General features: G+C 37.4%; 1 protein-coding gene across 1 annotated transcript in view; it reads left to right on the forward strand.

The window, feature by feature from the left end:
• LOC101333605 (protein unc-13 homolog C-like) overlaps positions 1 to 22,667 on the forward strand; it is a 332,514-nt gene that overhangs the window by 76,843 nt on the left and 233,004 nt on the right. Inside the window, exons 10-11 of the mRNA XM_073801032.1 lie at positions 14,980 to 15,162; positions 21,781 to 21,860. The gene's annotated coding sequence lies outside the window, so the exon portion shown is untranslated. The remainder of the gene's footprint in view (positions 1 to 14,979; positions 15,163 to 21,780; positions 21,861 to 22,667) is intronic.

The following is a 22,667-nucleotide window of genomic DNA, read 5'->3' on the forward strand; positions in this document are numbered from 1 at the left end:
CTATATTCCTCCAACTGTAAATTTTCACCCAGTTCCGCATGGTTCAATTTCCCCTCCCCTACCCCCTACTCCAGCCTGTAGACAGCTTTTTCTTTCCTTCTATATATCTCTTATTGTTTATATTGTCATCAAATTGGTGGAACAGATCCTTATACTACTTTATTTATGTGTAGGTTATCTCCCCAAAGGAAAGACCGAATTTGAATATTAAATGCCTCCTCAACCGCCTAGCAGAATGTTCCACAGAAAATATATCTATTTAATTCCAGTTTCAATAGACATGGTGACAGAAAAACATTTATTTACTGTAAACACCTATTTATCATAATAAATATAAGAAAGCAAGGGTGATGACAAAAAGCTACTGATATTTGATCTCATTGTTAGAAAAACAATAGGGTATGGTGGTGAGCGTTATGGATAACTGCAGTCACATAACTCACCTAAGGAGGGCGGCCACAGCGCATGTCCAGGGAATTATTACTGTATAAAAACAGAGGCCCACTGTTCATTGACCCTGTTTTTTTTTATGTTTTTATTTTGTGTTTTTTTTCCCCGCTAAGGAAAACCAGAAATGCATATCTTTTATGCTAAATCACCCGATTTTTTACTTTTTTTCTTCCAGGAAACAAAGTGTTTTATTAAAGAGCTCAAGGAAGCAAAAATAGAGGTCAAAGGCTCTGTGTTTTTAAATATCACCCATTGACTACTTATTCCAACTTCAGATAGAATTCTGTTAATTATAGATATGATTTTTCTAGTTCACAGATTAAATGCAGAAAATCAGAGAAGAGGAAAGACGTGTTTAAGACACAGAAAAGTCAACTGATTAAAGACATGTAGATATATATAAAAAAATCACCCAATTTTAAAAAGTTCAACATATCTGAGGCCCAAGTCTGCAAATTTTATTTTGTACTTTCGCAATGCTGACTCAAAAACTGTTCTATATTGTTAATTAACTGACTTCCAGGAATCTGTACTTCATTCCCTCCAGTTTCCCTTCATTTTCACAAATATTTCAAATATTTCTTTTTTCTCCTTTCCAACACTAGTCTTCATAATTTACCAAAGATTTTTTTTTTTAACATTTAGGATGTGCTTTCTGATGACAAAAGTAATATATACCCTCGTAGAAAATTTGGAAAATACTGAAAGTTTTGTTTACATAAGAATGTAAGAATAATTCTATACATTGCTATTATTTTTATTTATTTTCTTTCTATTTTAGCCTATGACATATTTAGTTAACATAATAAAAGCATTGGGTTTATTTTTTATAAAAGAAATTCTCCATGACATTAAAAATTCTTGATAAGCATTATTCTAATGTCTACATAAATTTCTATTGCTTGGATTAATCATAATTTATTTAGCCACTTCTCTATCATTGGATAATTAGGTTGTTTGCAGTGTTTCCCCCATAATGAATAATGTTGCAGTGAACATTTTTGTACATAAACTTCTCTCTATATTTTGAATTATTTTCTTAGAAATGAAGTCAATAGATTCAAATATATAAATATTTTTGAGGCCAAGTTGATTTCTAAAAACACTTTGCCAATTTATAATGCGGCCAGGAACTTGAGAGTGTATATTTTACTGCATCCAGAACATTTGGATATTCTCATTAAAAAATATTTTACGGTAATTGGTAATTCCATGTCTCTCTCCTCCCCTCAAGTCTTCTCTTCTGTCACTGATTTATCTCTACATATGACCTTCGCTCCTTTTTAAAGTGAAAATTGAGGATTCCTGTCCCTCTATCTACAAAATTACCCATAGCCACACTCATTCTTATTCCTTCCCACTTGCCTCAATAAAAGAAATTACCTTTTTGATTTGGGTCAATACCTTCACTTACACTTTATCTTTCATCTCTTTCTATATCCTCCAAGATCATGCTCTCTTAGCCATTACCCTGTCTTTAGTATTTTCAATATCTTGAAGAAACTATGTCAGTATCTTCAATATCTCTCTTTTGATTCTTTCTTTATGGCTTATAACAATTCTCAGTTTTGTTTTATTAAAAATCTTTCATCCTAGTTTTCCTTTCTAGTTGTGCTCTTATTTCTCTTCTTCCTTTTACAGCCAATCTCTTTGAAAGAGTGGTCTTATCACCCAACCTTAACTTTCTCCACTTCCAGCCTTCTTCTGGGCACCAATGGCATTATTTCTCTGGAACAAGTTTTGCTCAGATCACGAGTGATCTACTATGTGTAAATCCAATGGTCTCTTTTTACAACTCATTTTACTTGTCCTATATGATCCTTTAATACTCCTTTACCCTAATCCCATTAAGTGTACTTTTCTAGAGATAGGAGACAGAAAGGTTGGAGGAAGTTACCGCCAAATTTCTGCCTCAATAGGGTTATCAGTTGTGGCCAAGAATTGGCAGTCATGGAAGAGAAAAAAGACTACTATGGTCAGAAAGTACACTGATGAAAGGACTAATGTTATCAGCTGGTGTTTGTGGAACATGAGGACCTATCGTGAGTAGTTTGGGGCAGCAGAAACCTAACATAGTAGCAGGAAGAATAATTAGGGATAGAAGAAACCAAAGGCAATGACAGATGAGGACCAGAAAATAGCTGAGACTAACAAGTCTGAATTATTTATTCATTCATTTAACTCCTATTAAACACTTCCTACATGCTAAGCACAGGCAATATAGTGTGTCAAGGGGTAGATAATTCATTGTCAGTAATGGCAAAGCAAGAAATTTATAGTTATAGAAGCTAACACAGAAACAGATTGGTCAGGGGTCTTCAGGGAATTTAGGGGGACAAGGATGCATGGTGGCTGTAGTCTAAGTGCATCCCAGTATCAACAGTATCAACAAGAGAAGGCAACTGAAACTCATTTTGGAATAATACAGGTATGAAGGGAGGAAATAATGGTATAAGAGGGATTCTAGGAGAGAGAGAAGGGAAATTCAGAAGCAGTAGAAGCTTCAGAATGGCAGGGATGAGGCTGGAATGGTGGGACACGGGTCCTAATAAGAGTATCTTTGGAAGATGCCAGTGAAATCATATAGTCAATCTGAAGTTTTATTCTGTTTGAAATAAATACAACATAATGTTGATGAAATAAATTGTTTGGTTAAAAAGTATTCTCTAATGCAGAGGTTAAAGTCTTCATAAAAATTCAAATAAGTTATGTTGATACATAGACATTAGTCTGTATTTTGGAACTCTAAAGCTAATGCAAACTGCATGACATCAGATCAACTCAGATTTCAAGATTGCCTTGACCTCAACAGATGTAACACATTAGAACTTCCTAGTGTAAATAAAAGGGCCCAGACATATTGTTCTACATTACAAGATTTTTTCATGGTGCCTACTGAAATACATCAGAAGCACATCCATCAAATGTCACTTGAAATATTTCAGAGTATAATCTCTGAAGAGAAAATCATTTCCATTCTAATTAAGTTTCCGGAATTTGAAATCCAGCCAGAGCAAGACAAGTTCGATCAGAGTCCTTCTCATTAATACAAGATTGTGATGATAGCTCCCTGTGAAACTGGATGACCACAAGGCTGACCAGATAATTTTGCCTTTCTTCAATTCCATTGCCCTCAGCCAAATCAATAGAATGGCCATTCTTATCAATCTCCAATCTATCCACCATGATCAGACCAGGTACACTGTTGTCCAGTGACTTTCCCTAGCGATGCTCTGTAGCCTGAGAGCAAGCAAAGGAAAGCAGGTAGTAGGCATGATCTGGTATTGGAAAACTGGAAGTGGAGGGGCTGTGTTCACGTCTAGGTCAGGTAGAAAATCATATGTGCAGCCTAACTGGGTGTGAATGAGACGGTATTTAGTGACCGAAGAAGACCTCTCTGAGAGCTGCTGTGGTAGTTGTGGAATTGTGAAAGAAAAGGGAGATAATGAAGTTTCCATTTGAGATAGGGAGTGCTTAGTATTTAGACCTTGGCAGCACATACAAAAAGAAAGTTCCTGTGAAATAGAGATGACATTGTGCAGGGATATAAAAGGTTAAAAAACTGGAACCTTAGTGGGTCTTTAACATGAATATCCACATACCTAATAATTCTTAATTGATTGGGTGGCTGATTGATTGGTTTATTTGACCAGATGCAAGCCTGAGAATTATGATTTTAAATCTTAAAGATTCAGTAAGGAGACTTTTGGTTGTGGGATTAGTCAGGACAATTAAACTTTTACTCCAGGATATTGAATCTTGAATCAACTGATTCAAGAACTTAATTATTGCTCATTCCTACAGATGGCAGTACCTGGAACCCAGGAGAGACTGGTTTTTTGTCTGTTTTTCTTTTCTTTTTTTCAACCAAGAACACCAGAACCCTTCTGCTTTCTCCTTTATTCAAAGACTGTTCCTGAACTTTTTTTTAATCAAGTATATGAAACAATCAACATCTTCCATTAATGTCACTATTTTTAATTTAAGGTGTATTTCTGTTTTATGCAATAAAAACTCCTAAGATCAAGAAGTATCTACTTACTAGCATGAATACTACATGATTTTGCCTATTTTCTGAGAGTTGCTATAAATAGTGAATTGATAATATAATAATGCTTTCAAAAGAAAGAACATTTAATTTTTGTAATAAATATTAGTAATAGTAGATGATGCCTAAAATGGGGAGAAAGCCATATAGGAATACTTCTACTTAAAATTTTCCTCAGAACTTGAGTATTTCTCTGTTTCTTTCTTGTTGGGGATCTTGATCAAGTCACTTAATCTCCTTCTCTGAGCCAGTTTCCTCATCTATAATATGGGGATAATAAAACCTCTGGCAAATAATTACTATAATTATCGACTGAGATGATGCATATGAAAGTGGCACAGAACTTTGCTCACGGTTAGAATTCTGTAATCATCATTTATTATTATCTAATTAAGCATTCAGGTCTTTCTCCTCTACCAAAGAGCAGAGATTTATCTATCTTCTTCACCCCTCTATCTCTAGTTCTAAGCATAATGCTTATATAAATGGTGCTCAATAAATATTTGTTGAATAAATGAGTAAAATAAAAGCAAAATGATAAACAGAACCATTAGAGATTATATCACCTTTATCATTCAATTTGTTTCTGATTTTGTTCTGTTTAGTCAGAATTAAGAAATTCCTAATTTTCATAGATAACATTTTTTAAAATACATGTATCTTGAAGTTTTAGGATTTACTTCAATTAAACTAAGATGTTTGAAAGAGAAGTAGGAGGATATATTTCCTTTAAGTAGTTGAATATTCTTCTACCTGTTAGCATTTCTTATCATAAGTGTAAAAATGAGAATAGGTTCTCGACCATAGGTATGCACTCATTATCCACAGCCTGTGCAGGAACATGCATACATCCTTGTCACTGAACACAGCCCTTCTTTTTTGGTCCTAGTACCCTTGTTTGTCCTATTTGTACCCTACCAAGCTTGCAGAGACCTGCATTTAAAAAAGACTTAGGGGGCTTCCTTGGTGGCTCAGTGGTTAAGAATCCACCTGCCAATGCAGGGGACACAGGTTTGAGCCCTGGTCCGGGAAGATCCCACATTCTGTGGAGCAACTAAGCCCGTGCGCCACAACTACTGAGCCCGCATGCTACAACTACTGAAGCCCACCCACCTAGAGCCCGTGCTCTGCAACAAGGGAAGCCACCACAATGAGAAGCCCGCGCACCGCAATGAAGAGTAGCCGACTCACTGCAACTAGAGAAAGCCCGTGCGCAGCAACGAAGACCCAATGCAGCCAAAAATAAATAAATAAATAAATTTGAAAAATTAAAAACAATGAAAAAGACTTAGGCAGTATTGGAAAGCTTCTAGTTAATGGCACATATAGAAGTTCAAATACGTTCTTAGAGTTAATAGGAGAAACTTGATTCCAGGGTTCACACAAAATAGTAGTCAGGTTAGCAGCACATCACCCATTGGGAAGTATCCACCATGTTAAAATTGTAGTATATAAACATTTGGTTTCATACATGTTTTCAAAAATTACTATTTTAAAATAATAGTTTTTTAAAAAACATTAGTTGAGTATTACAACATAAAGCATGCGTGCTGATTTTAGAACAATAAAAGTATAGTAGTAAAATGGTGAAATATTAAACATAATTTTATCATTAACACAAACAGTGCTAATAATTGGTTCAATCCATCAAAAACACATTTGTATACATACATAAATGTTTTATTGAAAACTTAAAACGTGTGCATGATAAAAATTCAAACACTAAAGGTGTATTCAATGTAAAGTGAGTTTCCCATCTTGCTTCCTGAGTGCCCAAGTCCCACTCCTCAGAGAAAACTGCCATTACTACTATTCTCTGCATTCTTGTAGAAATACCTAATGGATCTAAGCATATTTATGTGTATCTCTTTTTAAAATTCCATATCAGAACATTTTTCGGCCCTGTGCTTTTTTTTTTTAACCACTTTATCTTGGAGATTTTATTCTATATCAACACATGTTAAATTACGTACCTAACACTGAAATATGAATCAAAATGTAGTAGAAACCTTGAAGCACCAGGACATAACTTTAGTACTGATATAGTCCAACTCCCCCATTTTATGGGTGAGAAGACTGAGACTCAAGGAGGTAATATGAAAATGAAACAGTGACAGAGCAGGGAGTCTGATTCTTAATCCTGTAACTTTGTATAATACCCTAGGGGTTAAATTCACAGAATTCCTAGAAGATTTCCTTCTTGGGGGGTGGGGCAGGCAGATGAGTAAAATATTGAAAGGAGGAGAAAAACATTACAAAAGTGGTAATTACGTTGAGCCAGTCACTCTATTCAATTGAGAAATGTTTAGAAGCCCTTTGCTAAAAGTTTTGCCGGAAGCGGCTTGTATTTCTGACTCAGTTACTGATAAAAACCTTGAGCAGATACCTGGGGGCCTTGGAAATTAGATGCTTCTGCAATTACTAGCTTTCTGTCTGCCAGCAGAAAGGAGAGGGATTCCTCCTCCCCCTTCTCTAGCTGCACAGCCTGACTGAGCCCCGATGAGCCCAGGCCAATTCCACTGAGGGTTGTTCAGTTCTGAGCCTGAGCCCTGGGGCCCAGGTAGCCCAGTGCACCGATCCGAGTTCCTGGGGCACTTTTCACAGAACCATTCTACCTAATTAGGCAAAATATTTTATAAACTAAAAAATCCATGGACATATTGCTTTATCAAACACACTGAGGAGACAATAACTTTCTATATATGTATATTTTTAACACCTTACTTCCTCTGGGCCAAATCAACTCACCCACGGTCTATGTCATAAATTCTAGATCTTGTCGTAAATTTTATCTACAGAATTAACTAACCATCTAACTGCTTCCAACAAAATAACCACACTTCTCTATGCAAACTTTTCTTGGTATCTTTAGCAAAACACCATTTAAATTTACATATATTTGTGAATTTAGAGGTATACCATCTTTCCAACAGAGTGCTACAGTTTATTACAGTTAGGATTTAACATATTGAAAATATCTGACAAAGCCAATGGATCCTGCCTTTGAATTCATTCTATAAATATAGTTTTGATGACATACTTGGTATAAGTCTCTGTGCTGGGATTACAGTAGGCAGGGTGGTTGGGCAGGGTGAATGATGAATATAATATAGTTTCTACCCCCATTCATAACTACCTGTAATACAGAGAGAACACTCTTTATTTCTTTTGCCTACTGGGTTTTAGAAGAAGAATGCAATAACCATGCTGTAGAGAAGACAATGTCTCAGGGGTTATAGAGGCGAAAAGAGAAGCTCTGAGGCAAATGTGAGCCTTATCCCAAAGTCTGGTAGATTAAGTGAACATTAAGAGGAAAATACAATAGAATGGTATATTTATTAAACATCTGGAGAAAAAATACATTTTAATTCAAATTTCTATTCAAAAAATACAAATTTATTTTATTTTTAATTTTTTAAACATATTTATTGGAGTATAATTGCTTTACAATGGTGTGTTAGTCTCTGCTTTATAACAGAATGAATCAGTTATACATGTAAATATATCCCCATGTCTCTTCCTTCTTGCATCTCCCTCCCTCCCACCCTCCCTATCCCACCCCTCTAGGTGGTCAAAAAGCACTGAGCTGATCTCCCTGTGCTATGCGGCTGCTTCCCACTAGCTATCTATTTTACATTTGGTAGTGTATATATGTCCATGCAACTCTCTCACTTTGTCCCAGCTTACCCTTCCCCCTCCCCATATCCTCAAGTCCATTCTCTAGTAGGTCTGCATCTTTATTCCCATCTTGCCCCTAGGTTCTTCATGACCTTTTTTTTTCTTAGATTCCATATATATGTGTTAGCATACGGTATTTGATTTCTCTTTCTGACTTACTTCACTCTGTATGACAGATTCTAGGTCCATCCACCTAACTACAAATAACTCAATTTTGTTTCTTTTTATGGCCGAGTAATATTCCATTGCATATATGTGCCACATCTTCTTTATCCATTCACCTGTTGATGGACAGTTAGGTTGCTTCCATGTCCTGGCTATTGTAAATAGAGCTGCAATGAACATTGTGGTACGTGACTCTTTTTGAATTATGGTTTTCTCAGAGTATATGCCCAGTAGTGGGATTGCTGGGCCATATGGTAGTTCTATCTTTAGTTTTTTAAGGAACCTCCATACTGTTCTCCATAGTGGCTGTATCAATTTACATTCCCACCAACAGTGCAAGAGGGTTCCCTTTTCTCTACACCCTCTCCAGAATTTATTGTTTGTAGATTTTTTGATGATGGCCATTCTGACTGGTGTGAGATGATATCTCATTGTAGTTTTTTTTTTTTTTTTTTTTTTTTAATTGCGGTACGCGGGCCTCTCACTGCTGTGGCCTCTCCCATTGCGGAGCACAGGCTCCGGACGCGCAGGCCCAGCGGCCATGGCTCACGGGCCCAGCCGCTCCGCGGCACGTGGGATCCTCCCGGACCGGGGCACGAACCCGCGTCCCCTGCGTCGGCAGGCGGACTCTCAACAACTGCGCCACCAGGGAAGCCCCTCATTGTAGTTTTGATTTGCATTTCTCTAATGATTAGTGATGTTGAGCATTCTTTCATGTGTTTGTTGGCAATTTGTATGTCTTCTTTGGAGAAATGTCTATTTAGGTCTTCTGCCCATTTTTGGATTGGGTTGTTTGGTTTTTTGATATTGAGCTGCATGAACTGCTTGTAAATTTTGGTGATTAATCCTTTTTCAGTTGCTTCATTTGCAAATATTTTCTCTCATTCTGAGGGTTGTCTTTTGGTCTTGTTTATGGTTCCTTTGCTGTGCAAAAGCTTTTAAGTTTCATTAGGTCCCATTTTTTTTGTTTTGTTTTTATTTCCATTTCTCTAGGAGGTGGTTCAAAAGGATCTTCCTGTGATTTATGTCATGGAGTGTTCTGCCTATGTTTTCCTCTAAGAGTTTAATAGTATCTGGCCTTATATTTAGGTCTTTAATCCATTTTGAGTTTATGTTTGTGTATGGTGTTAAGGAGTGTTGTAATTTCATTATTTTACATGCAGCTGTCCAGTTTTCCCTGCACCACTTATTGAAGAGGCTGTCTTTTCTCCACTGTATATTCTTGCCTCCTTTATCAAAGATAATATGACCATATGTGCTTGGGTTTATCTCTGAGCTTTCTATCCTGTTCCACTGATCTATATTTCTGTTTTTGTGCCAGTACCATACTGTCTTGATTACTGTAGCTTTGTAGTATAGTCTGAAGTCAGGGAGCCTGATTCCTGCAGCTCCGTTTCTCTTTCTCAGGATTGCTTTGGCTATTCGGGGTCTTTTGTGTTTCTATACAAATTGTGAGATTTTTTGTTTTAGTTCTGTGAAAAATGCCATTGGTAGTTTGATAGGGATTGCATTGAATCTGTTGATTGCTTTGGTAGTATCGTCATTTTCACAATAGTTGATTCTTCCAATCCAAGAACATAGTATATCTCTCAATCTATTTATATCATCTTTAATTTCTTTCATCAGTGTATTATAATTTTCTGCATACAGGTCTTTTGTCTCCTTAGGTAGGTTTATTCCTAGATATTTTTTTCTTTTTTTTTTGCGGTACGTGGGCCTCTCACTGTTGTGGCCTCTCCCACTGTGGAGCACAGGCTCCGGACACGCAGGCTAAGCGGCCATGGCTCACGGGCCCAGCTGCTCCACGGCATGTGGGATCCTCCGGACCGGGGCACGAACCCGTGTCCCCTGCATTGGCAGGCGGACTCTCAACCACTGCGCCACCAGGGAAGCCCGATATTTTATTCTTTTTGTTGCAATGGTAAACGGAAGTGTTTTCTTAATTTCACTTTCAGATATTTCATCATTAGTGTATAGGAATGCCAGAGATTTCTGTGTATTAATTTTGTATCCTGCTACTTTACCAAATTCATTGATTAGCTCTAGTAGTTTTCTGGTAGTATCTTTAGGATTCTCTATGTATAGTATCATGTCATCTGCAAACAGTGACAGCTTTACTTCTTCTTTTCTGATTTGGATTCCTTTTATTTCTTTTTCTACTCTGATTGCTATGGCTAAAACTTCCAAAGCTATGTTGAATAATAGTGGTGAGAGTGGGCAACCTTGTCTTGTTCCTGATGTTAGTGGAAATGCTTTCAGTTTTTCACCATTGAGGACGATATTGCCTGTAGGTTTGTCATATATGACCTTTGTTTTGTTGCGGAAAGTTCCCTCTATGCCTACTTTCTGGAGGGTTTTTATCATAAATGGGTGTTGAATTTTGTCAAAAGCTTTCTCTTTATCTATTGAGATAATCATGTGGTTTTTCTCCTCCAATTTGTTAATATGGCGTATCACATTGATTGATTTGCGTATATTAAAGAATCCTTGCATTCCTGGGATAAACTCCACTTGATCATGGTGTATGATCCGTTTAATGTGCTGTTGGATTGTGTTTGCCAGTATTTTGTTGAGGATTCTTGCATCTATGTTCATCAGTGATATTGGCCTGTAGCTTTCTTCCTTTGTGGCATCTTTTTCTGGTTTTTGTATCAGGGTGATGGTGGCCTCGTAGGATGAGTTTGGGAGTGTTCCTCCCTCTACTATATTTTGGAAGAGTTTGAGAAGGATAGGCGTTAGCTCTTCTCTAAATGTGTGATAGAATTCACCCGTGAAGCCATCTGGTCCTGTGCTTTTGTTTGTTGGAAGATTTTAAATCACAGTTTCAATTTCAGTGCTTGTGATTGGTTTGTTTATATTTCTTCCTGGTTCAGTCTCAGAAGGTTCTGCATTTCTAAGAATTTGTCCATTTATTCCAGATTGTCCATTTTTTTGGCATAGAGTTGCTTGTAGTAATCTCTCATGATCCTTTGTACCTCTGCAGCGTCAGTTGTTATTTCACCTTTTTCATTTCTAATTCTGTTGATTTGAGTCTTCTCCCTTTTTTTCTTGATGAGTCTGGCTAATGGTTTATCAATTTTGTTTATCTTCTCAAAGAACCAGCTTTTAGTTTTATTGATCTTTGCTATCGTTTCCTTCATTTCTTTTTCATTTATTTCTGATCTGGTCTTTATGATTTCTTTCCTTCTGCTAATTTTTGGGTGTTTTTGATCTTCTTTCTCTAATTGCTTTAGGTGTAAGGTTAGGATATTTGAGATGTTTCTTGTTTCTTAAGGTCGGATTGTATTGCTAAAAACTTCCCTCTTAGAACTGCTTTTGCTGTATCCCATACGTTTTGTGTTGTCATGTTTTCAATGTCAGTTGTTTCTAGGTATTTTTTGATTTCCTCTTTGATTTGTTCAGTGATCCCTTGGTTATTAAGGAGTGTATTGTTTAACCTCCATGTGTGTGTATGTTTTACATAATTTTTCCTATAATTGATATCTAGTCTCATAGCGTTGTGGTCGGAAAAGATACTTGATACAATTTCTATTTTTTCAAATTTACCAAGGCTTGATTTGTGACCCAGGATATGATCTATCCTGGAGAATGTTCCATGAGCACTTGAGAAGAAAGTGTATTCTGTTGTTTTCGGATAGAATGTCCTATAAATATCAATTAAGTCCAACTTGTTTAATGTATCATTTAAAGCCTGTGTTTCCTTATTTATTTTCACTTTGGATGATCTGTCCATTGGTGCAAGTGGGGTGTTAAAGTACCCTACTGTGATTGTGTTACTGTCGATTTCCCCTTTTGTGGCTGTTAGTATTTGCCTTATGTATTGAGGTGCTCGTATGTTGGGTGCATAAATATTTACAATTGTTACATCTTCTTCTTGGATCTATCCCTTGATCATTATGTAGTGTCCTTCTTTGTCTCTTGTAATAGTCTTTGTTTTAAAGTCTATTTTGTCTGATATGAGAATTGCTACTCCAGCTTTCTTTTGATTTCCATTGCATGGAATATCTTTTTCTATCCTCTCACTTTCAATCTGTATGTGTCCATAGGTCTGAAGTGTGTCTCTAGTAGACACCATATATATGGGTCTTGTTTTTGTATCCATTCAGCCAGTCTGTGTCTTTTGGTTGTAGCATTTAATCCATTTACATTTAAGGTAATTATCAATATGTATGTTCCTATTACAATTTTCTTAATTGTTTTGGGTTTCTTATTGTAGGTCTTTTCCTTCTCTTGTGTTTCCTGCCTGGAGAAGTTCCTTTAGCATTTGTTGTAAAGCAGGTTTGGTGGTGCTGAACTCTCCTCAGCTTTTGCTTGTATGTAAAGTTTTAAATTTCTCCATCAAATCTGAATGAGATTCTTGCTGGGTAGAGTAATCTTTGCTGTAGGTTTTTCCCCTTTATCACTTTAAATATGTCCTGCCATTCCCTTCTGGCTTGGAGAGTTTCTGCTGAAAGATCAGCTGATAACCTTCTGGATATTCCCTTGTACATTATTTGTGTTTTTTCCCTTGCTGCTTTTAATGTTTTTTCTTTGTATTTAATTTTTGATAGTTTGATTAGTATGTGTCTTGGCATGTTTCTCCTTGGTTTCATCCTGTGTGGGACTCGCTGTGCTTCCTGGGCTTGATTAACTATTTCCTTTCCAATATTCGGGAAGTTTTCAACTATAATCTCTTCAAATATTTTCTCAGTCCCTTTCTTTTTCTCTTCTTCTGGAACCCCTATAATTCGAATGTTTGTGCATTTAATGTTGTCCCAGAGGTCTCTGAGAATGTCCTCAATTCTTTTCATTTTTTCTTCTTTATTCTGCTCTGCTGTAATTATTTCCACTATTTTATCTTCCAGGTCACTTATCCGTTCTTCTGCCTCCGTTATTCTGCTATTCATCTCTTCTAGAATTTTTAATTTCATTTATTGTGTTGTTCACACAATTACTTTTAATATTCCTTCATTTTATTTAAATTGTTTTTCCAATTTTCCCTTTTCCCCTAAATTTCTGTTGTAGTATTATACTGTTGAAATAAAAATCTATAAAGTAAGGGCTGCAGAATAAGCACCTTGTAAAATGGTTGTAAGAAAGTGGCAGTATAACAGGGTAGTCTGAGGTCAAGACTAGTCACATTTCTGGAAATGGGAGTAGATGAGCTGGCAGCCCAGGGCAGAGACAGCTTAAGTCATTAAGCTTGGAGAGTGGTCTAGAGGAGCCTTCCCTAAGAAAATAACCCAGGTCAAGGCCTAGTTGCCCTTGTGTCTGAAAAGTCGGCTGCCTGAAATGGAAAGGATGGGGGGAAAGTAGTAGTGGAGAAGTATTGCGGAATGTGGCAGAAGAGGAGGGTCATGTTCCAGGTCTCTGACAAGTCCCAGGGACAGGCTCACCAAGTGAGGTCCTTGGCTTTGTGCAGGAAAGAATTTAAGAGAGAGCCATAGTAAAGTGAAAGCAAGTTTATTTAGAGATTCACATTCCATAGGTAGAATGCAGTTCATCTCAGAAGGTAAGAGTGGCCCAAAAATGGGATGGTTAGTTTTTTGTGGGCTGGGTAATTGCATAGGCTAAGGGGCAGGAGGATTATTCCAACTATTTTGGGGAAGCGGCAGAGATTTCCAGGAATTGGGCCATCGCCCACTTTTTGGCCTTTTATGGTCAGCCTCAGAACTGTCATGGCACCTGTGGGTGTGTCATTTAGCTAGTGTATTGATACTACAATGAGTGTATAATGAGGCTCAAGGTCTACTGGAAGCTGAATCTTCTGCCATCTTGGGTCTTGTGGGTTCTAACCAGTTTATGTCATATCCTCAAGGGCTATGTCAGTCTTTTAAAAGTTGTGCCCTGCCAGCTTCCCTCCTGTCTCAGAAGGAACCAGAGAGAGAATGGAAAAGGCCAGGACTTGCAAGATAAAGAAAACAGACCTATCCGTGGTCAAAGAATCGGGAAGTAGAGTTGTCTGCCTGGTCGAATGCTCAGAAAGTATGCAGTGTTGTGAAAAGTGTGCTCCGATTTCAGAATTACCTGAGTTGCTTTCTGAAAATGCAGATTGCTGAGCTTAATTAAGAAGTACTGAATCCCAGTCTGTGAGGGTAGGCATTCTGTGCATCTTCTCAAAGTGATTCTCATGCACTTTAAAGTTTGAGAACCATCAAACATCAGCATGCTTAAGAATCACCAGGAAGCTTGCAAAGAAACAACGTATTCCTGGATTCCATGACTGGAGATTCTGATGCAGTGCAGCTGGGGTGCTGTCAAGGTATCTGCATTTTTAGCAAGCACCTTTGGGCTTTAAAACAGGTGGTTCACAAATTGCACTTAGGGAAATAATGTTATAGGTTCTTTGAATAAATTTAAAAATTGTCAGGAAAACAAAGAATCAGATAACCTATGATTAGGTATTAAGTACAGTATAAGAATGGCATCCTAATTCCTTATTTATTTGTTTATTTATTTACATGATACTCTAGTGCTGGTGAATCTGTTTAATATTTAAATATAATATGAGAATTTTGTGAGAGAATTTTGTCCTTTCTTATCTCCACAACATTATTACTGGTTATCATGTAGGTTGTAAACACACAAAGAAGTGACTTGTTAACTTCTTGAGTGCAAAGTGATTTCATCCAATTAAGCCTCCTGAAATTCTTTAACAGGTGTCTGCAGTTATGCCTGAGTCAAACACCCTCCTTCCAGCTGGCTATGCCTTTGAGATGGAAATCAGAACAAAGTGAGAAGGCATTGACTACTAGAGATGTCAATGAAGAAAATGCAAAGAAGAAAGAAAAGAAAAAAGGAAGTTGAGTTCTCTTATAGGCCCCAGGATAGAACTTATACCAGTAAGTATATCAGTTCTTAGATTACAAGTGGTCATTAATTGTCATTTGTCTGAACGCCGGCTGGACGTTGGTGGAGTTCCAGGGCAATGAGCATCCAAAACTCTCATGGGAAAAATTTTGCATTTAAGGAAATGTAACTCAGTGATAATTCAGACCGTGGACAGAAATATCACACATACGATAGGAAGGGCCTCTTCTTCATATCCTGCCCTCTTCCCCAACTCCACTCCCCACCACACACACACATACTTTTCTCTAGCAGATAGAAAAATAGGACAGGCGATATATATAAAGTGGAACCAGCTTTTTAGGCTTAGGAAAAAAGCATTTGGGGCTATGTAAGATTCTTGGCTACTTTCACTAATTTTGTTTGTGAAATTGTATTTTTTAATTATTTGTTTTTATTTTCATTGATTTTGAGAGTTCTTTTTTTTTTTTTTAACTTGGCTGCTATATCCTTTTTTGCCCTTTCTAAATTTTTACTAACTTAAAACACAGTCACCAGGGCTTCCCTGGTATCCAGTGGTTAAGAATCTGCCTGCCAGAGCAGGGGACACTGGTTCAAGCCCTGGTCCGGGAGGGTCCCACATGCCGCAGAGCAACTAAGTCTGTGTGCCACAACTACTGAGCTACTGAGCCTGTGCTCTAGAGCCCAGAAGCCACAACTACTGAGCCCCCGTGCCACAACTACTGAAACTCGCATGCCTAGAGCCCATGCTCTGCAACAAGAGAGGCCACAGCAATGAGAAGCCCGCGCACCACAACGAAGAGTAGCCTCCGCTCACCGCAACCAGAGAAAAGCCCGTGCACAGCAAGGAAGACCCAACACAGCCAAAAATAAATAAAATAAAATAAATTTAAGAAACATAGTCACCTGTCTTAACTGAGAGAGGAGGAAGAGTGGAAGGATATTTGTTCAGTATTTAGCACGTTCTAAAGAGAGTAAGATATTCCTGGGGCGTTGTGCTAGCAGTAGGATCAAAAGAAAAGAACCCAGAAGGAAAAGCGAGACTCTAGGGAAAAAAAAAATGTGAATATTATTACAATAAATTCTCCCCCTGCTTCCAGCAAGGGTTTCTAAAATTCTGTTTTAATTAGGATGAGTGATTATTCCTTTTCAACCGTGAATTATTGGGGTTTTTTGTTTTTGTGTTTGTTTGCTTGTGAAAACCACTGAATTGCAGAAGCAGCAGGGACTCAAATCAGCGCTGTATTGAGGCCTTGCTTGTGTTACTCTGAACACAGTTAAGCTGCAGCTCCAGGGAGATGAAAAAGGTATTTAGCCTCAGGCCCAGTTGCTTCCTCCTGTTGTCAACAACTTTATATTTCCCTTTTTATTTATTCTTTTTATTTTCTCACCCTCTTGTCACAAGTCACACTTATTAACAGCTTGTTAACAGTCTTTTCGGTTGACACAGAGGTGAAAAATAGTACCTCAACCTTCAACCTTTCATATGGTGTATATTATTCTCCCCTCCCCTCAGAGAAGCATCAGTCCATGACATGGATGTTTGTGTCCCTGGTTAGAGAGTCTTGTTTATGGCCTTTCCCTGCTGTGACAGCCGGTCAATGCTGAGCACAGGGACTGCCCCAGCCCTTGTAGCTGATATTGCACACTGCCTGGGGCTCCTGGAGACTGAACATTCCCATTACCTGTAACTGCTGAACCCACAGGGACTCAGAAACTGACTGTTTCCCAAGACAAAGACTAGTGGTAAAGCAGGGATGGCAAAGCCAGATGCTTTTTCCTGCCAGTGCCTGTCATCAGAGAGCCTCCACCCCACACACCATGGAGTTTATCTGGTAGTATAAGTCACGGGCTTGTGAATTCTTTGGGGGCATTGCATAGTGCTTTAGCGTACCTTTAGAAAGATGGGGACACAAGGGTCAATTCTACAGTCGTAGCATATGTACTGCCCTGACTCCACAGGAGGGAGAAGTGAAATGGGATTTCTTTTCCTCTACAGTCTTTGTTTCTTAGCACATGTGGGAGTATAAAAAGCTCTATCATTCATGTGAATTTTACATTATAGAGTTGAAGCAGGTATTTTCTAACTTGCCATCTTTTTGTTCTAGAGTTTTACAAATCTCACATTTTCATGGTAGCACAGTATGATCTTTAAAGGTGTGAGCTCTAGGTTCTGTTCTTGACTCGGACACTTACTGGCTTTGTGACCTTGGGCAGGTTGTGTAACTATTAAGGTGCCTCACTTCTTTCCATTGAAAAGTGGGGTTTAATACTAATGCCTCATCTGTGGAGTTGTTTTGAGGATGAATGGAGTAGCGTGGTTGGCCTGCTCAGAGACGGGTCTGGAACGTCATAAACAAGCATATTAGCCCTTGGTACGAACTTCAGAAGGGCCTGCTTGTTTTCATAGGAGACCATGCATGCCTCAGTGAACCAGTGCTCTTAGGGTAGAGCTTCCCTGGTTAGATAATGAATTAACTCCCTGACTGGAATCAGAGAGGGATTCTCAGAGGATGGATCCTTGTAGCTCTTGGGTGCTGATTTGTCATCAGAATGCAACTGAAAACAGAATGAAGTTTGGCATGAAAAAAAAAAAAAAGAAAACAGAATGAAAAATCATCTACATTCTAGGCCAGTACATGTCCATCTCCAATACCGTCATGTGATGGAGCAGAATGTAATATCCCAAGAAGCTGACACAATCTTTTGTTGGAACAATGTTAATTTTAGATTCTAGCCAAGTATACTCAATAGTTGTAAATCACTGAGTTTCTAAGAGTAAAGCTAGATGCCTATTGGTACTCAGCCTTCATTCAAAGGCATAACCCAGTTGTTCTTTACACTGGAATATATGACACATATAACATGATATGGTATACTCAAGGTAAGTACCTAAAGTAGGGGTGGAAAATATCCTGCAGTCAGCCTTTAAGTATTGCTTTATATGTACTTTTAAGCAATTGTCTTGATACAGATAATATTACAACAAAATAAAATTATTCATTATAGTCTTACCATATTTATAATCTTATTATAAGGTTGTAAGATTATGACACTCTCACATCAAGTAGCTTTTCTTTTTCATATTCTTTTTCAATCAATCTTTACACATAAACATATGCTTTGTACATTAGAAGGTAATATATACTTCTCTGTTTTGTTCTAATTCACTTAGCCTTATTTACTCAAGCATTTTTTGAAATAACATAATCCTCATAATTATTCATTTTAATGTATAGCTAGCTTTCTAGTGCATAGATGTATTGTGTTTTACTGTTTTCTTCTCATTGGATGCTAAGGTTACTTTCATATTACTGTTAACATGACACTACAGCCCATTACTTTGTGCATAGCCTCTTTCCCCTTCTCTTGGATTCTTTCTCTAAGCATCAATTTAAAAAGTAATATTATATTCATAATTATGAACTGGATTGTCTTATTCTTACAAAGCATTAGCTCCTTGGTGTGCAAGTTTCTTTAAGAATAGACCCCAGACATAGAGTTTGGAGGAGGATATGAAACATGATGACCAAGAGTGGATGGAGTCTTCTCCAGGAGAGAATGATTTAGTCTCTCAAAGAAAAAATTAACTGAGTATTTTGCATGTTCTAGGTACTGTGCTAGGCCTGAGGATGTGATGATGAGCAAAACGACATAGTCCCTGTCCTCTTAGAGACCGAATCTAGTGAAGGAATCGCTTCTGATCAAATAATTGCACAAATAAATAACAACTCACAATATTGTACAACAGTAAAATGTGTTATGCCATGAGGCTTAGCTACGGGGAGTGATTAAGGGAAAAGGCTCAGGTTAATTTTCTAAGGAAGTATTATTTAGCTTAGTTGTGAAGCGTGAATAAAATGTAAATTAGGAAGCTGAGGTGTTTTCTAAGTAGGGAGAAGAACATTTGAACTGACCCTATGGCAGGAGGGGAAAGACTCATTGGGGGTTAGAAAGTCATGCAAGGGGAGCTGGAGCACAGATATTGAGACATCTGTTTTCTGGGACAGGAGGCACATTGCTCTGGGATAGTTACTCTGGATGTGAATGGGAGAATAGAGTTGATGCTTTTATTTCTTTTCATTCTGCAGACTTCTCATTGCTACTGTCAAAACTCGTTCTAATATTGGTAATAGCTTTCAGAGTTGCTTGGTGATCTCTATATGCTTCTTAGAAACAATATTCCATTTATAGTCAAAAAGTAAAGGAACTGCCATATTATTCATATAGCTCTTTTTAAAAGAGTAAATTTACATCCATGATTTTATGTCAATAAAAGGCATTTCATTTTCCAGATGACTCTGAGACAAGCAAAGCAAATATAAATATTCTGGTTGACATTAAGGTTGGCCAAATCTCTGCAGAGATTATATGTTTTATAGGAAAGGAAGTCAACATGCTTAAACATCCATTATCTCAGAGCTCTCCAATCTAATAATTTCTTCAATGGGATATCAACTTTCTAAAGGTCAGGAAAAATTATAACTATTTATGACTTAATCTTCTCTGGGCTCTAAAGGACTCAAAATGCCTGCCCTGTCACTCTGTCATGTAGGCAATGGCTGGATCTGTAGTGCTTTGGGTCCATACAGATGGATATATGTGATTAATGGGGGTGTTATGGTCACCTCATATTTTCATGGCACTTAAAATTTTCTAAAGCATTTCCATATTTTTTATTGCATTGAGTCCAGTTTTAGAACCAGAACAGACTTTAATGATTATTTAGTTTAAAGGTGTTGTTAACAGAAAAAGCAATAAGCTTGGACAACTGTGTTCAAATTAAAGCTCTGTAATGTACTAGGTAAGTGGCTTTAGGCAAGTCACATAAACTGTCTGTAACACAGTCTCCCCATTTCTACATGGAGCCTATCTAGTACCAAATGGGTGAGGTGGCTTGAGTAATAATTGAGGGCACATATGAAAAAGGTTCCCAGGAGGTGTTTAATCTATATCAATTAGAAATGCAACACTTGTTCACACACAAACTAAGACAGGAAAATATGCAAGTAAATGGTCCCCACCCATACTGGCTTGAGTTTACAGGTGATGGGATGGAAGGGAATGGGGGAAAGCAGCTTGTTCAAGACAACTTCCCAATAAAATCCAGGTCTCCTGACTCTTGGTCTTTCATATTTATCTCCATTCCTATCCTTCTCCTTTGGAATTTCTTTGCCTGCCTATGTTCTCTTCTTTAGGGATTTATTCCTTTCCATATTAAACAGAAAATAAAATAACAACATCCATGAGTTTTACTAACATGACCGTCTGACCTCAAACTACCACTCTTATGTCTTACAAAAGACATCTCTAACCATAAACTATCAACTTACAATAATAGAGCATGCAGTACTGCAGAGGGAAAAAAAACTAAATTGGATATCAGGGCATCTAAGTTTTAGTCTCTTAATTTCAGTGATTAACTGTGTGATTTTAAATAAGACACTTAACCTTTCTATGCCTTATTGAAAAAGATGACATTGGACTGGGATAGAGCTAAGAACTTCTCAATACCCTTAATATTTTGAGAATCTATATATGATGTAATAGAGTGTTCATTACTCACCGGAAGCAATTAACAACAGTGAAATGCACTTATATAGTTGTGATTTACTAAGCCATTGTATACATTGTTCTGGAGATTTTCTTTTTTTATTAAAATATTTCAACAGTAGGTAGATTGGGACTTCCCATGGGAATTGATTATTCATTTGTATATATACATTTGTGAATTGCAGCAGGAATAAAATACTACCCTTTCTACTCCTTTACTGAACTACGTTTAACCTATAAGAACCAAATCAAATAATATCATTTCTGTGATACTTTCCCACTCACCCAAGTGGAAACAAGCACACCCAAAGTATTTAGTTATACCATCCACCAGGAATCAGTGTGGTTATTTATGTGTCTGTCTCCTATACAAGACTGATGTATCCTCAGGATCTAATTTACAGCCTGGCACAAAATAGATCCTCGATAATTATTTGCTGAATTTAAGAGGAGTAGAATAATTTAGTAAGCCTACCTGTGTCTGTCACTGAATGTGCTAAAACAGAACAATTTTCAGATTATTCTAAGATTGGCTTCATTGCATATTTGACTCTATGTGATGTTTATGGTGGAAACAATAATGAAGAGGCTTGTGACAACCTGAATAGCCACCAGCCTTGATGACTTACGGGAAATTGCCCCTGTGACCTTTGACTGACCTTAAAAAATGACTGTGCACCCCCACGCATTGCATTTCCCTTCAGTATTAGCTGTCGCTCATGTAGCTCACATTGTTTATTTGTTTTCTGGTGGAAACTATTAAAATGTAGAACTGCAGAGAGTAGGATTTTGTTGAAAAAGATGAGCCCACAGAGCCCAAGGCACATGGAGGGACAGTGTGGTTCTTCCTTGGAGTGGAACAATCACACGGAGAATCTTCTCTTGGTTTATAAGTCCTCCATAGCTGCTTCTCAGGAACTCTCCCCCTACGCTGACCAGAGAACAGATTTGTAGAACTTTTGCTAGAGTTAATTCACAGCAGATTGGTAACCAATAGCAGTTTTGGAGCCAAGTGGATTATTATAGGTTACTCGTAAAGCTTATTCAAGAGAGGCAGCGTGACATAATTCAGTGACAATAGACTGCATTTTTTCCAGTTCTGTCGTTTACCAGCTGGGTGAACTTGCAGAAGCCACGTCACCATTTTGAGACTCAGCTCGTCATTTATTAAACGCAGGTAACGATCCCTTCCTTTCTCTTTTATGGCATTGCTGGTGAGGTTCAATTTAGAAAGTGGATAAGTGTTTTGAAAATGTAAGATGTTATTATTTACCTCCTCCACTTATATCTTAACTTCATGGATGAAGAAAATCATGACAGACGGTACTATATTTTGAGCTTATGGTTGAGGCGAATTTTAGTTGGGATAATTTGGGCAAAACACTGGTTTGTGATCTTGTGCTTAGTTTAACCTAGATAATTATTTAACTTTCACTGCAAATTTAGAAAATGATGTGCCATACATACAGAAAATTTTAAAGCAAGAGATATCCTTTCTTAATCCCAAAGAAAGCTATGTTTAACTTGACTAAACCATAGACGTTTGAACACTGAATCATCTGAATATTATAACAATCAAAATACGACTTCTTTAAACACAAGTAAATAGACTTGATTTTAAAACACATTAGTGGTTTTACTTAATTCAGTCTTGAAGATGGAATGTTATTTGTCAACTACGTGTTAAGGGTGTATAGCTATATGTGTTTGGGAGCCTGCTTATAACTAAGAATCCCAAGGTGAGATGAGAACCTTTCAGTAGAAAATTGTGCTTTCACAGCTGTTCTGGGCCAAATATTGAATCAGAGTATGATTTCAGTCAATGGTTTTTATAAAGAGAAAGTAGCACTTAGTTTCATGGGTAATATCCCAGAACAAATGGAATTTGTTTGCATTATTCTGCTTTTTCAGTGGAGGGGATAAATGTCACCCAGTGATTTGATTAGGTATTCACGGACTTTCATAGCAATTACATTAGATTCTT

This window comes from Tursiops truncatus, chromosome 2 (genome assembly GCF_011762595.2).
Source record: "Tursiops truncatus isolate mTurTru1 chromosome 2, mTurTru1.mat.Y, whole genome shotgun sequence".
Classification (NCBI taxonomy): domain Eukaryota; kingdom Metazoa; phylum Chordata; class Mammalia; order Artiodactyla; family Delphinidae; genus Tursiops; species Tursiops truncatus.